Source organism: Triticum dicoccoides, chromosome 4A, assembly GCF_002162155.2.
Source record: "Triticum dicoccoides isolate Atlit2015 ecotype Zavitan chromosome 4A, WEW_v2.0, whole genome shotgun sequence".
NCBI lineage: Eukaryota > Viridiplantae > Streptophyta > Magnoliopsida > Poales > Poaceae > Triticum > Triticum dicoccoides.
Genome location: NC_041386.1, coordinates 192,750,279 through 192,766,051, shown reverse-complemented (window position 1 = coordinate 192,766,051; position 15,773 = coordinate 192,750,279).

Sequence of the window (15,773 nt, the reverse complement as noted above, 5' to 3'; positions counted from 1 at the left end):
TCGGATACTTAAGATGCGGCCTAGGGCTTTACCCTGGGGCGCCGTCTTGATAACCCACAAGTATAGGGGATCACAACAGTTTTCGATAAGTAAGACTGTCGAACCCAACGAGGAGCTAAAGGTAGAACAAATATTCCCTCAAGTTCTATCGACCACTGATACAACTCTACGCACGCTTCACATTCGCTTTACCTAGAACAAGTATGAAACTAGAAGTACTTTGTAGGTGTTGTTGGATAGGTTTGCAAGATAATAAAGTGCAAGTAAATAAAAGGTAGGGGCTGTTCAGATAAAGAAACAATAAGGTAAATATAGCGAGTGTGTAAAAGTGGTGGTAGGAGTTGCGAAATTGCCCCTAAGCAATTGACTACTTTACTAGACCGGTAGCAAGTATTATGTGGGAGAGGCCACTGCTAGCATGTCATCCCTGACTTGGAATTCTATGCACTTATGATTGGAACTATTAGCAAGCATCCGCAACTACTAATGTTCATTAAGGTAAAACCCAACCATAGCATTAAGATATATCGGTCCCCCTTCAATCCTGTATGCATCAATTTCTATGCTAGGTTGAAGCTTCTGTCACTCTTGCCCTCCAATACATAGTCCTATCAACATACAACTAACCCTTGGGTGTGATCCACGCGTGCAATCATATGATGGGCACCAAAGGACAACAACATAACCACAATCAAATTAAATCAATCATAGCAATTCATCAACCAGCTATAGGACAACGAAAATCTACTCAGACATCATAGGATGGCAACACATCATTGGATAATAATATGAAGCATAAAGCACCATGTTCAAGTAGAGGGTACAGCGGGTTGCGGGAGAGTGGACCGCTGTAGATAGAGGGGGAGGTGATGGATATGTTGGTGAAGATGGCGGAGGTGTTGGTGTAGATCGCGGTGATGATGATGGCCCCCGGCGGCGTTCCGGTGCCACCGGAAGCGAGGGGAAGAGAGCCCCCTCCTTCTTCTTCTTCCTTGACCTCCTCCCTAGATGGGAGAACGGTTTCCCCTCTGGTCCAGGGCCTCCATGGCACGGGAGGAGCGAGATCACCTCCGAGATTGGATATGTCTCTCTCTGTTTCTGCATTCTCAGATTCTTCCCTTTCACCGTTTCTTATATTCCCGGAGATTCGTAACTCTGATTTGGCTGAAATTTTGACACCATCTCTATCCGGAATTTAGCTTTCTTGCGGCAAAAGAAGGGCATCAATCGCCTTACGGGGTGCCCACGAGGGTCAGGGGCGTGCCTGGGGGGGGCAGGCGCGCCCTCCTGCCACGTGGCCACCTCGGGCACCGTCTCGCGTGGATTTTTCTTCCCAAAAATCATATATATTCCAAAAAAATCTCCGTCGGTTTTTATCCCGTTTGGACTCCGTTTGATATGGATATTCTGCGAAACAAAAAACATGCAACAAATAGGAACTGGCACTGGGCACTGGATCAATATGTTAGTCCCAAAAATAGTATAAAAAGTTGCCAAAAGTATATGAAAGTTGTAGAATATTGGCATGGAACAATCAAAAATTATAGATACGGCGGAGACGTATCAGCATCCCCAAGCTTAATTCCTGCTCGTCCTCGAGTAGGTAAATGATAAAAAAGATAATTTTTGATGTGGAATGCTACCTAGCATAATCTTGATCATATGTCTAATCATGGCATGAATATTAAGACACAAGTGATTCAAAGCAATAGTCTATCATTTGACATAAAAACAATAATACTTCAAGCCCACTAATAAAGCAATCTTGTGTTTTCAAAATAACAAGGCCAAAGAAAGTTATCCCTACAAAATCATATAGTCTGGCTATGCTCCATCTTCACCACACAAAATAGTCACATCATGCACAACTCCGATGACAAGCGAAGCAATTGTTTCATACTTTTGACGTTCTCAAACCTTTTCAACTTTCACGCAATACATGAGCGTGAGCGATGGACATAGCACTATAGGTGGAATAGAATGGCGGTCGTGGAGAAGATAAAAAGGAGAAGATAGTCTCACATCAACTAGGCATATCAACAGGATATGAAGATGCCCATCAATAGATATCAATGTGAGTGAGTAGGTATTGCCATGCAACGGATGCACTAGAGCTATAAGTATATGAAAGATCTAACTAAAACTAAGTGGGTGTGCATCCAACTTGCTTGCTCATGAATACCTAGGGCATTTGAGGAAGCCCATCGTTGGAATATACAAGCCAAGTTATATAATGAAAATTCCCACTAGTATATGAAAGTGATAACTCAAGAGACTCTCTATATGAAGAACATGGTGCTACTCTAAAGCACAAGTGTGGTAAAAGGATAGTAACATTGCCCCTTCTCTCTTTTTCTCTCATTTTTTTGTTTTTTTGTAGGCTTCTTTGGCCTCTCTCTTTTTTGGGGGGCTTCTTTGGCTACTTTTATTTTGATAAGCTCACATGGGACAATGTTCTAATAATGATGATCATCACACTTTTATTTACTTACAACTCAATATTACAACTCGATATCTAGAACAAATATATGACTCTATATGAATGCCTCCGGCGGTGTACCGGGATGTGCAATGATCTAGCGTAGCAATGACATCAAAAAACAGACAAGCCATGAAAACATCATGCTAGCTATCCTACGATCATGCAAAGCAATATGACAATGAATGCTCAAGTCATGTATATGATGATGATGGAAGTTGCATGGCAATATATCTCGGAATGGCTATGGAAATGCCATGATAGGTAGGTATGGTGGCTGTTTTGAGGAAGGTATATGGTGGGCTTAAGGTACCGGCGAAAGTTGCCCGATACTAGAGAGGCTAGCAATGATGGAAGGGTGAGAGTGCGTAGAATCCATGGACTCAATATTAGTCATAAAGAACTCACATACTTATTGCAAAAATCTATTAGTCATCGAAACAAAGTACTACGTGCATGCTCCTAGGGGGATAGATTGGTAGGAAAAGACCATCGCTCGTCCCCCACCGCCACTCATAAGGAAGACAATCAATAAATACCTCATGCTCCAACTTCGTTACATAACGGTTCACTATACGTGCATGCTACGGGAATCACAAACCACAACACAAGTATTTCTACAATTCAAAACCACCCACTAGCATGACTCTAATATCACCATCTTTATATCGCAAAACTATTGCAAGGAATCAAACATATCATATTCAGTGATCTACAAGTTTTATGTAGGATTTTATGACCAACCATGTGAATGACCAATTCCTATCATCTCCCTAAATAGATATAAGTAAAGCAAGAGAGTTTAGTTCTTTCTACAAAAGATATGCCCACGCTCTAACAAATATAAGTGAAGCAAAAAAGCATTCTACAAATGGGGGTTGTCTATGTAAAGAGAAACATGCAATCCAAACTTCAAATGATATAAGTGAAGCACATGAAGCATTCTAAAAAGCCATACTCAAAAGATATAAGTGAAGTGCATAGAGCATTCTATAAATCAACCAAGGACTATCTCATACCAGCATGGTGCATAAAAGAAAAATGAAAACTAAAAGCAAAAGACGCTCCAAGATTGCACATATCGCATGAACGAAACGAATCCGAAAACATACCGATACTTGTTGAAGAAAGAGGGGATGCCTTCCGGGGCATCCCCAAGCTTAGACGCTTGAGTATCCTTGAATATTTACTTGGGGTGCCTCGGGCATCCCCAAGCTTGAGCTCTTGCCTCTCTTCCTTCTTCTCACATCGAGACCTTCTCGATCATCGAACACTTCATCCACACAAAACTTCAACAGAAAACTTGGTAAGATCTGTTAGTATAATAAAGCAAATCACTACTCTAAGTACTGTTGCAAACCAATTCATATTTTTTGCATTTTGTATACTGTAATATAACTTTTACATGGCTTAATCCACTAATATAAATCGATAGTTTCATCAAAACAAGCAAACTATGCATCAAAAACAGAATCTGTCTAAAACAGAACAGTCTGTAATAATCTGAACATTAACCATACTTATGATACTTGAAAAATTCCACAAAAATTAGGAAAAATAAAAAATTTGTATAAGAATACAGTGCAAGAAGAATCAGAACCATTTGATTCTCCAGCTAAAAATGTAAAATCGCGCACTACAGCCAAAGTTTCTGTCCTGCACCATACAAACCATCAAGCAAATGTAAACATCCTAAAGGAAAACCTTGGCACATTATTTTTATTTCTAAACCTTATAAAAGCGCACAACAGAAATAAATGACTTTCTAAAACTTCTGGGTTGCCTCCCTGGCAGCGCTTTCTTTAAAGCCATTAAGCTAGGCATAAATTGCTCAAGTAGTGAATCCACCTGGATCCCAAGGTATATCAAAGCCAATTTTAATTAGCAATGATTTGGCATTTAGTAGTGAGCACAAAGCAACATATATCAAGTAATGACGAAGTCTAACTCTCTTCCTATGCATCGGCATGTCATAAAAGAACAATTCATGCACACATAGTAAAGGCCAATGCATAGTATAAATAGTTTCTTGCAATTTTATCGTATTGGAAACATAGAGAGGTGGAGATATAGTTCCTCTCTCATTATAATTGCAAGTAGGAGCAGCAAACACATGCATATTATATTCATCAAAATCATCATGCGCAACGGTAAAAGGCAACCCATCAATATAATCCTTAATAAGTGCAAACTTCTCCGATATAGTGTAGTTGGGAGAATTCAAAAAGATAATAGGACTATCATGTGTGGGTGCAATAGCAACAATTTCATTTTTAACATAAGGAACTATAGCAAGTTCATCTCCATAAGCGTAATTCATATTGGCATCTTGGCCACAAGCATGATCAAAAAGGGATATTTCAAGAGAATCAACGTGATCATAGCAATCATCATAGCAATCATCCTTCGGTAAGCACGAAGGGAAATTAAACAATGTATGAGTTGAAGAGTTACTCTCATTAGAAGGTCGGCACGGGTAGCTAATCCGCTCTTCCTCCTTTTGTTCTTCGCTCTCCTCCTCATCTTTTTCATCCAATGAGCTCACAGTTTCATCAATTTCTTCTTCCATAGACTCCTTCAAAATATTAGTCTCTTCTTGGACAACTGAGTAGTACTCAATATATGGTTCAACATAGGAATTAGAAGCATAATTATCATAGCAATATTTAAGTATGGCAAAAATTTCAGATTTGTAAAGAGTAGCATCATACTTTTCAATCAAAGAAGCAATTTCGTAAGCACCCTTAAAAGCAACAAATTCTTCAATTTGTTGAACATCATAGTAACTATAAACACTCTTAGCATAAGAGGATACGATTCCACTATCACTAAACAAACATTGGTAGGGAAGGTGTTTCTTAGGGTCTTTAGAACAACAAGTATAATAATATATTTCACATAAATTCCAAGCACAGCATTGCAAACGATGAATTTGATCCAGCAAAGTTTTCCCTTTTTCAGATATTCGATGTCGCACATAATAAGCATGCTCATCTAAATATTTGCCCTCAACTAAGCTAGTTGGGGTTTCAGCACGAGCACATAGGGATCGAAGATGATCCAAGTAATAAGCTTCAGCAGTGTGATAGATTTTGAGTGGTTCTTCAACCATTGGTTTAGTAGGTACAACTATTTTTTTTGTATTTTGCGTTTCGTAGCCATAACTAAAGATAGAAAGCAACTAAGAACAGCAAATAAAAATTACTTAGTGATAAAGCAAACAAGCACACACGAGAATATTCACCCCACGCTATTGCTCCCCAGCAACGGCACCAGAAAAAGGTCTTGATAACCCACAAGTATAGGGGATCGCAACAGTTTTCAATAAGTAAGAGTGTCGAACCCAACGAGGATCTAAAGGTAGAACAAATATTCCCTCAAGTACTATCGACCATCGATACAACTCTACGCATGCTTGACATTTGCTTTACCTAGAACAAGTATGAAACTAGAAGTACTTTGTAGGTGTTGCTGGATAGGTTTGCAAGATAATAAAGTGCAAGTAAATAAAAGGTAGGGGCTGTTTAGATAAAGAAACAATAAAGTAAATATAGCGAGTGTGGAAAAGTGGTGGTAGGAGTTGCGAAATTGCCCCTAAGCAATTGACTACTTCACTAGACCGATAGCAAGTATTATGTGGGAGAGGCCACTGCTAGCATGTCATCCCTGACTTGGAATTCTATGCACTTATGTTTGGAACTATTAGCAAGCATCCGCAACTACTAATGTTCATTAAGGTAAAACCCAACCATAGCATTAAGATATATCGGTCCCCGTATGCATCAATTTCTATGATAGGCTGAAGCTTCTGTCACTCTTGCCCTCCAATACATAGTCCTATCAACATACAACTAACCCTAGGGTGTGATCCACGCACGCAATCATATGATGAGCACCAAAGGATAGCAACATAACCAAAAGCAAATTAAATCAATCATAGCAATTCATCAACCATCTATAGGACAACGAAAATCTACTCAGACATCATAGGATGGCAACACATCATTGGATAATAATATGAAGCATAAAGCACCATGTTCAAGTAGAGGGTACAGCGGGTTGCGGGAGAGTGGACCGCTGTAGATAGAGGGGGAAGGTGATTGAGATGCTGGTGAAGATCGCGGAGGTGTTGGTGTAGATCGCGGTGATGATGATGGCCCCCGGCAGCGTTCCGGTGCCACCGGAAGCGAGGGGGAGAGAGCCCCCCTCCTTCTTCTTCTTCCTTGACCCCCTCCCTAGATGAGAGAAGGGTTTCCCCTCTGGTCCATGGCCTCCATGGCATAGGAGGGGCGAGAGCCCCTCCGAGATTGGATCGGTCTCTCTGTCTCTCTCTGTTTCTGCGTTCTCGGATTCTTCCCTTCCACCGTTTCTTATATTCTCGTAGATCCGTAACTCCGATTGGGCTGAAATTTTGACATGATCTCTATCCGGAAATTAGCTTTCTTGCGGCGAAAGAAGGGCATCAACCGCCTTACGGGTGGCCCACGAGTGTCAGGGGAGCGCCTGGGGGGGGCAGGCGCGCCCTCCTGCCTCGTGGCCACCTCGGGCACCGTCTCGTGTGGATTTTTCTTCCCAAAAATCATATATATTCCAAAAAAATCTCCATCAGTTTTCATCCCGTTTGGACCCCATTTGATATGGATATTCTGCGAAACAAAAAACATGGAACAAACAGGAACTGGCACTGGGCACTGGATTAATATGTTGGTGAAGATAGAGGGGGGAGGTGATGGAGATGTTGGTGAAGATGGCGGAGGTGTTGGTGTAGATCGCGGTGATGATGATGGCCCCCGGCGGCGTTCCGGTGCCACCGGAAGCGAGGGGAAGAGAGGTCCCTCCTTCTTCTTCTTCCTTGACCTCCTCCCTAGATGGGAGAATGGTTTCCCCTCTGGTCCATGGCCTCCATGGCACAGGAGGGGCGAGATCCCCTCCGAGATTGGATCTGTCTCCCTCTGTTTCTGCGTTCTCAGATTCTTCCCTTTCACCGTTTCTTATATTCCCGGAGATACGTAACTCCGATTTGGCTGAAATTTTGACACCATCTCTATCCGTAAATTAGCTTTCTTGCGGCAAAAGAAGGGCATCAATCACCTTACGGGGTGCCCACGAGGGTCAGGGGCGTGCCTGGGGGGGGCAGGCGCGCCCTCCTGCCTCGTGGCCACCTCGGGCACCGTCTCGCGTGGATTTTTCTTCCCAAAAATCATATATATTCCAAAAAAAATCTCCGTCGGTTTTTATCCCGTTTGGACTCCATTTGATATGGATATTCTGCGAAACAAAAAACCATGCAACAAACAGGAACTGGCACTGGGCACTGGATTAATATGTTAGTCCCAAAAATAGTATAAAAAGTTGCCAAAAGTATATGAAAGTTGTAGAATATTGGCATGGAACAATCAAAAATTATAGATACGACGGAGACGTATCACGCCGCTCGGGAATGGCTTCGGCATCCGAATCCGAGCCGTTCGAGAGGGATATTTCCCCTCTCTTGGACGCCTCCGCCTCCGGGTCAATGGCGGCCACCCTTTTCTTCTTCCTCCCCTTAAGGGGAGAATCGCTCTCTGCCTCCTCCTCCTCTTCGGCTTCATCTCCCTCATGGGAGGAGGGAGCTTTGGTCTCTCCGGACACAGCGTCCGAAGTACCTTTACGGCAGAGGCCACCTTTGGCCTCCTTGCTCTTCTTCTTGGCCTTCTTCTCCGGCACCTGATACGGTGCCAAGACCAGCATCCTCATTAGCAGAGGAATGGCTGGGTCTTCGGGTAGCAGAGCCGGACACTTGATCGGCTTTTCCTTCTTTGTCCAGCCCTAATTGAAGGATGGAAGGCTCGTCATACCCTTTGATTTATGAACTGAAGTTATGTTCGGAAACTAAATGCTTACCAAGGTGGCCAGATCTGCGTTTGTCGAGGCTGATGTCGTCGGTCGTCTCCGGCCACGTCTTCTGGGCCTTGAAGAGCAGCTTCCATATCTCTTCATGCGTTGTGCCGAAGAATCACTGCAGGGTTCGCGGCCCTTCCGGATTGAACTCCTACATGTGGAGAGGCAGGCGCTGGCAGGGTAGGATCCGGCAGAAAAGCATCACCTGAATCACATCAGTGAGGCTGGTGTTCTTCTCTATCATATTTTTGATGTGCTTTTGCAGCACCATCACTTCATCGGACGACCCCAGTCCAGACCCTTGTTGGTCCGTGACGTGAGCCGCATTGGGGTTCCGGATCTAAACTCAGGAGGTTCAGTGATGTAGAACCACTCCTGCTGCCATATCTTGATAGTCTCCATGAAGGCCCCTTTGGGCCAGGTGACGTTGGGGAGCTTGCTCACCATGGCGCTGCCGTAGTCCGCGTGCTGCCCGTCGACCACCTTTGGCTTCATGTTGAAGACCTTGAGTGATAGGCCGAAGTGGGGGGTGCGGATGAGCGCCTCGCACATGACGATAAATGTCGACATGTGGAGGAAGGAATTTGGGGTGGAGAGGAAACCCTAGTCCACGGAGGAAGTGGGGTATAAATACCACTCTCTTGCCGGGCTCCGGAGTGGGGATGATCTGCTTTTTGACAGGGAGCCTGTGAGCAACATCCACAGCCAGGTACCCCGCTTCCCGGAGTTCCTTGACGTCCTTCTCCGTAACAGAGGAGGCCATCCACTTGCCCTGTGAGCTGGATCCGGCCATGGCTGGAGAGGTTGGGGTGGTGGGAAAGATCTAAGCTTGGGCGTCGGAGCTCGAGGATAGGAAGGCAGAGGGAGGAAGAAGGCGTGAGATAAAAAGAAGGGGTATTTATCCACTTATATAGGCGGTGGATATCAAACGCCCCCCCCCCTCAAGCCTTAAAATTCCCCTGTTCCCAAGGGGTCGTGAGAATGGAACAGTTGGATTACCCAAAACCGTATTGATGAGAATCCCGTAATAAGGGGACACGATCTCTGCTTTGAGAAGACGTGTCAATAAAGGCCGCGTCTCAAAATGCGAAGCGGGAGGCTGAAAAATGGTTCGAAATTATAAAGATGCGAGACATAATGTTTCGCCAAAAAATTTGTCAGTAGATAGACCATATTTTGATTAAGTATCGTCCCCTTGTGGTTGAGGGTTGTGGCTGTTATACGGAGCCGAATACAGTTCTCTTATTCAGAAGACTGCTTTGAAGTGTTCGGAGGAGGAACCCGCCTTACGATGTCGTAGACAATCTGCATACCGAACACATCGCCATCGAAAGACTGGTTCTAGGGATACTGAGGGAGTCCTGGATTATGGGCTCCTCAGTGTCCGGGCTCTGCGGTATGGGCCGGACTGATGGGCCGTGAAGATATAAGGTATAGGTCCTTCCCCCGTGTCCAGATGGGACACTCCTTTGCGTGGATTGCAAGCTTGGTGTCCGGATGTATAATTTCCTTTCTCTTTAAGCCGACTCCATACAACCCTAGGCCCCTCCGGTGTCTATATAAACCGGATGGTTTGGTCCGTAGAGGCAAGGAAAAATTCATATAGGCTCAACTTCTAGAGTTTAGGCATTACGATCTTGAGGTAGATCAACTCTTGTAACCCCTATACTCACCAAAGTCAATCAAGTAGGAAGTAGGGTTTTACCTCCATTAAGAGGGCCCGAACCTAGGTAAACATCGCATCCCCTTCGTCTCCTGTTATCTTTGTTCCTCAGACGCACAGTTCGGGACCCTCTACCTGAGATCGGCCGATTTTGACACCGACACTGGGTGCTATTTAAGCATTTATATGTAAACAAGAACAAAAGAGTTCGTAAAAGTTTTTCTTCATCACTTTCAGTTTGTCAACTGAATTGCTTGAGGACAACCAATGGGTTAAGCTTAGGGGAGTTGATACATCTCTATTGTATCTACTTTTCCTAACGCTTTTGCTCTTGTTTTGGACTCTATTTTGCATGATTTGAATGAAACTAACCCGGACTGATGCTGTTTTTAGTAGAACTACCATGGTGTTTTTTTTGTGCAGAAATAAAAGTTCTCGGATTTGGACAAAACTTTTTGGAGAATTATTTTGGAATATATAATAATTTCTTGAACCAAGACCCACTGGAGGGGGTGCCCTGGCTGCCCATTGGGTGGTGGGGCCCTCGGGGCTCCACTAACCCTTACTCCGATCCTATAAATCCTATTTTTATAGAAAAAAATAGGAGAGGAAGGTTCATCCTGTTTTATGATACAGAGCCGCTCCACCTCTTGTTCTTCATTGGGAGGCCAGACCTGGAGCCCGTTCGGTGCTCCGGAGAGGGGGGGCTCTTCGGTCTTCGTCATCACCAACCCTCCTTTATCACCAATTCCATGAATCTCTCCACCGGGAGTGAATAATTCATTCATAGGCTCGCTGGTCGGTGCTACTTCTTGAGCTTGCATTGATTTTTCACTTGAAGAGGAAAGGGTGATGCAGCAAACTAGCTATAAGTATTTCCCTTAGTTTGAGAACCAAGGTATCAATACAGTAGGAGATAACGCACAAATCACTGAATACCTGCACAAACAATCAAACAACTTGCACCCAACGCGATAAAGGGGTTGTCAATCCCTTCATGGTTACTTGCAAAAGTGAGACCTGATAGAGATAGATAAACGATAAAGTAAATATTTTTGGTATTTTTGGTTTATAGACCGGAAAGTAAAAGATTGCAAAATAGTAGATCAGAAACTTATATGATGGAAAATAGAACTTATATGATAGAAAATAGACTCGAGGCCATAGGTTTCACTAGAGGCTTCTCTCAAGATAGCAAATAATACGGTGGGTGAACAAATTATTGCCGAGCAATCGATAGAAAAGCGCAAAGTTATGACGATATCTAAGGCAATGGTCATGAATATAGGCGTCACGTCCGTGTCAAGTAGACCGAAACGATTTTGCATCTACTACTATTACTCCACACATCGACCGCTATCCATCATGCATCTAGAGTATTAAGTTCATAAAGAATGGAGTAATGCATTGGGTAAGATGACATGATGTAGAGGAATTAACTCAAGCAATATGATGAAAACCCCATCATTTTATCCTCGATGGCAACAATACAATACGTGCCTTGCTACCCCTACTATCATTGGGAAAGGACACTACAAGATTGAACCCAAAGCTAAGCACTTCTCCCACTGCAAGAAAAACCAATCTAGTTGGCCAAACCAAACCAATAGTTCAAAGGGAATTACAAAGATATCAAATAATGCATAAAAGAATTTAGAGAAGATTCAAATAATATTCATAGATAAGTTGGTCATAAATCCACAATTCATCGGGTCTCAGCAAACACACCACAAAAAAGTATTACATCGAATAGATATCCAAGAGCATCGAGGAGAACATGGTATTGAGAATCAAAGAGATCGAGAGAAGCCCTCTAGCTACTAGCTATGGACCCATAGGTCTGTGCTAAACTACTCATGCTTCATTGGAACAGTAATAGAGTTGATGTAGAAGCCCTCTGTGATTGAACCCCCCTTTGGCAGGGTGCCGGAAAATGCCCATAGATGGGATCTCACGGGTAGAGAAGGTTGCGGCAGTGGAAAAGTGTTTTCGTGGATGCCTCTGGTGGTTTGGGGATATTTGGGAATACATAGGCGAAAGAATTAGGCCAGGAGGTGCATGGGGGGCCCACAAGGGTGGGGGCGCACCCTACCCCCCTGGGCACGCCCTCCGTCCTTGTGGACGCCTCGTGGCTCCTTCGACTTCATCTCCATGTCTCCTTGTTGTCTTCTAGTCCAAGAAAAATCATCGTGAAGGTTTTATTCCGTTTGACTCCATTTGGAATTCCTTTTCTGCGAAACTCAAAAACAATGAAAAAATAGGAATCGGCACTGGGCTGTTTGTTAATAGGTTAGTCCCAAAAATAATATGAAATAGCATATTAATGCATATAAAACATCCAAAACATATAATATAATAGCATGGAACAATCAAAAATTATAGATACATTGGAGACATATCAGTCGGTGAGGAGTTCGATGAGATTCATCATGTAACACTACAAAAAATATACTTCCGTGATGATACGTGTTTGTCACAGTAGGTCACTTTTTCTGTCATGTATGTACATGCATGACGATTTTATGACAGAATCAAGATAGTCATACCTATGCTGTCGTAGAAGTGTTCCATGACATTACCAAAATTATCATCACGGAAGTGTCCGCTTCCATGATGATAAATCGCGCGTCATAGAAGTGCTTTCGTCAAGGGTGACCGACACGTGGCATCCACCATAACGGGTCTCCGTTAAGGTATTGGGTCCGGTTTTGGATCCGATAACCCGTTAACAGCCCGGACCAATGAGGATTTTCCATGTGTAAAATTGTCATTGGTCGGAGGAAACACATGTTGGCGCACCGTTGGGACAAATGCCATCCATTCATTGGACATGAGGCGCCTATGATACATCGACATGTCACACGGCCCAACAGAGGCCCATTCCGGTGAAAAGGCCAGCCTGTTTGACTTGGTCAAAAGGTAACAGTCCGGCCCATGGAATGCATGTTAACGGCTTGTTCGTACATAGCCCATTTATGGCCCGCTAACTCACGGCCCGTTACGGCCTGTCGGAATTAAGCCCAGTAGCTTCATCTGGGCTGTCCAATATGATTCTAGCCCGCTGTAACTTCCCGCCCATGTATGGCCCATAATGTCTTTTGGCCCATACGAGGCCATTTGTAAGTCTTGACCAATTAACGGCCCGTGGTGAATCTGGTCCACAATGAACAGTGTACCGCTTTATACCCATTAAGGGACCATTATTCCATTGGACCATTTCCAACCTGTGTTATACTTCGGCCTTCTCAAGGCGCATTTATTCTTGGGCTTATTTCTAGCATTCGATTACTTACGGCCCGTTACTGGCCTTTTCTACTTGTGGGCCAAACTCAGCCCGTTTGTGGCCCGTTAATTCGTTGGGACGTTTTCATAGCGTCATCAAATACGACCGATTAACGACGACCCGTTATTATCGTCCCATGAACAAACAATTCCAAATCTAGCCTATTTATGGCCCATAATGCGGTATGTTATTGGCCCATGTTTGGCCGATCGATCATACGGCCCGTAGAAGGCCCATTGATGCTACGGCCCATAGAAGGCCCATTGTTTATATGACCCTTAGAAGGCCCATTGTTTCTATGGCCCGTAGGAGGCCCATGGTAACTACAGTAAATATGTAGCCCATGGTTACTGTGCCCTAGTTTTTAAAAATAGGTTATTGCGGCCACTAGCAAACGGCGGAAAAAGAACTGCACTGTGTAGCGACCAGACCTCAAACAGTCTGATCTCTGTGCTCCGGTGTCATCCCTGGAGCAGTAATGCTGACACCACACAGTACTCGGAGGATTTATAGCAGAGTAGCAATCACACACTTATTACATCGAGTGTCTCAAGAGAGAACTTATTACAATAAATATGGCTTAAGGTCATCTAATAACAATAACAGCGGAAGGCTTGGAAGATAAGTGAGTCCATCAACTCCAATGGCATCACTGAGTATAGAACCACGACGTAAAAACTCCTTAATCACCGTCTGAAAAGTCTGCAACATTAACGTTGCAGCCTGAAAACGGGTCAGCACATGGAATATGCTAGCAAGGTAACACATAGAGAGTAATGGAATGAAACAGCTATACTATATGCATATTTGGCTGGTGGAAAGCTCTATGGTTACAGTTTTGCGTAAAGCCAATTTTTCCCTACTTCAAAGGAATAAAATTTTAATTACTATCAAGGTGGTTGTTAAACATTGAGAATGGTTGACAGAATTCCCAATCCCAATTAAGTATCATCATTAAAACCCAACAATATTAATTAAAGTAACATGATGAGATTCACATGATAATCCAAGTACTAGATACTCAAGATGTCCATAACCGGGGACACGGCTAACCATGATTAGTTTGTTACACTCTGCAGAGCTTTGCGCACTTTTCCCCACAAGACTCGATCGCCTCCGTTTGTTTTCTCGCACTACATGGTGTTTGAGAAGACGGATGACCGACACATAGTCTTTCAGAAGCGCTAGCACCTTACGATCGGGTAGACCGTACCACCTACATTCCCTACATCTTCTAGTCTGCCACTATAAGAGTTCGCACAACTTAGTCAACTATGCTAGAGCCCATAATAGCTTGTGGCTGCACACGGAAGTTTCTAGTATGAATAGTCTCATGATCCCTTTGAGCCTGGGTGGCGGTCCAAAAGAAAACAGGCAAGTCCTGGAATACCCAGGTGCCTCAATCCACCCAGATGTGTGTTTAAGTTTCCACCTTAGATAAACTATTAAATTAACAAAACTCACATCTGTCATGGATATCACTCACCCAATCCACGTCTACTAGCATAGCATGGCATAATAAGCAAACGTAGAAGTAACTCCCAAAGGTTTGATAATAAACAGGTAATAGGTACTACCTCATCTACTTCCCATCCCACAATTTAATTAGATCCTAATCATGCAATGTGTGAGGATTGATCTAATGCAAATAAACTGGGTAGTAGAAAAGGTATGATCAAAGTGTTACTTGCCTTGCTGATGATCCGGGAAACCTAACGATTCGAAGTAACACGCGGCGCACTCCGGGTACTCTATCGCAGACAAACAAACAAGCATACAGTAAGTACTCATCTAATGCACAGGTAAAACTCAAATAAGAGATCTAACCAGAAGGTTCAACTTAAGAACTCCCGTTGGCAAAAAGAATCAAATCGAACGAAGCAACGAAAGTCAAACGGCGAAAGAAAACAACTTCGTTCTAGTAATCTGGATCTAGGGCAAGTTTTATAGTAGCAAAATCTTGTTTAAGTTGGTTAAACGGATAGAGGGTTTCGAGACGAAACTCTAGGCGCTTGAATCGCCTGATTCCGATAAACGAGCGAAAAGTTATACTAAAACGAAAATCGGATCAGGAATCGCGATCAGAAAAATCACGGATTTAATCCGAGAAAAAGAAAACGACGAACGGATTAACGAACGAACGTTCGTTATCCAGATCTAAATGATGAATGTGTTCGTTTAAATGAACAAACGAGCGAACGCTCGCTATTTAACCTAAACCGAAAAAACCGATCTAAAAAAAACGAAAACTAAAAGAAAACCGAAAAAAACCGACGGAAAACCAATCGGTTTTCAAAAAAACGGGCGGTGCGGATTACAAGGCGGCGGCGAACCTCGGCGGCGCCGCGGCGCGGGCGGCGGCGCGGCGCGAGCGGCGGCAGCGGCGCTGGCGGCTGGGGCGGCTCGGGGCTGGGGCTAGGGTTCCTCCCCGTGGGGGCTGGGCCGGCTTTTAAAGCCTGCCGGGCCAG